This window comes from Aureococcus anophagefferens (genome assembly GCF_000186865.1).
Source record: "Aureococcus anophagefferens unplaced genomic scaffold AURANscaffold_17, whole genome shotgun sequence".
Lineage (NCBI taxonomy): Eukaryota > Pelagophyceae > Pelagomonadales > Pelagomonadaceae > Aureococcus > Aureococcus anophagefferens.
This window is the reverse complement of record NW_008705577.1, coordinates 876284-877744: the sequence shown is the minus strand read 5'-3', so window position 1 is coordinate 877744 and position 1461 is coordinate 876284.

The following is a 1461-nucleotide window of genomic DNA, read 5'->3' as shown; positions in this document are numbered from 1 at the left end:
GACTCGCCGACGGGTCGCGTACCGTCGCGCGGCTCCGGCCGGGCCGGCGGCACCACGCGGCGTCGGCCTTCGACGTTTCGCCGCCGGCGGGCGTGCTGGTCATCACGGGCGGCACGGGCGCGCTCGGCCTGGCCGTGGCGCGGTGGTTGTTGGAGCTGCGCGCGCGGGACGTCGACGCCGGCGCGGCGGCGGCGGCGACGCGGATCTGCTTGCTGTCGAGGAGCGGCGGCGCGAGCGCCGCCTACGTCGCCGGCCGCGACGACCTGGACGCCGCGGCGCGGCGCGCCGGGGCCGCCGTCGAGGCGCTCGCCGTCGACGTCGGCGACGACGCGGCGCTCGAGCGCGCCTTGTCCGACCTCGGCCCCGTCGCGGGCGTCGTCCACGCCGCGGGGCTCCTCGCGGACGCGGCGCTGGCCCAGGAGGAGCTGGCGAAGCTCGAGGCCGTCATGCGGCCCAAGGTGCGGCCGGCGTTGGTGTTGGCCCGCGACTGCGGCGACGCGGCGCTCTTCCTCCTGTTCTCGTCCGTGACGGCGCTCATGGGCAACGCGGGCCAGTGCACCTACGGCGCCGCGAACGGCGCCCTCGACGCGCTCGCGCGCGCGACGGCCGGGATCAGAAGTGTTCAGTGGGGGCCCTGGGCCGAGCGGGGCATGGCCGCGGCGATGCGGGAGCGCCTGGAACAGCGGTCCGCGTGGTCGCCGCTGAGCGACGAGGACGCGTTCCGCGGCCTCGGCGCCGCGCTCGCGGCGCCGGGGCCGCCGGTCGTCGCCGTCGCGCGGCTCCAGGGGCCGTTCCTGCGCCGCGACGCGCGGTCGAGCCACCTCCGGCGGCGCTTCTTCGAGGGCGTGGTCTCGGAGCGCGCGGCGGCCGTCGAGGCGCCGCGGACCGCGTCGCGGCGCGCGGCGGCGAGCCGCAAGGGCGCCGCGCCGGCGGAGCGCGTCGACGACGCGCTCCGGAGCGTGCTCCGGCCCTATCTGAGGGACGCGTCGAGCGCCGTCGACGACGGCACGTCGCTCGCGGGGCTGGGCCTCGACTCCATCGACGGCGCGGCCGTCGCGGCCGACGTCGCCGCGCGCTTCTCGACGGCCGCGTCGCCCATGCTCCTCCTGGAGGTCGAGACCTTCGGGGAGCTCGTGGAGCGCGTCAAGCGGGCGGCGCCGGAGGCGGCGAGCGGGGCGGACGACGAGGCGGCGGACGGCGGCGAGGCGGACGACGCGGACGAGGCGGACGACGGCCGCGCGGAGGACGTCGACGCGGCGCTCGGCGCGCTCCTGCGGCCCTACCTCCGCGACGGCGCCGCGCGGCTCGACGCGGCGACGTCGCTCGCGGGCCTGGGGCTCGACAGCATCGACGGCGCGGCCGTCGCGGCCGACGTCGCGGACAGATTTCGCATATCCGCGTCGCCCATGCTCCTGCTGGAGGTCGAGACCTTCGGCGCCCTGGCGGACCGCGTGCGCGCGG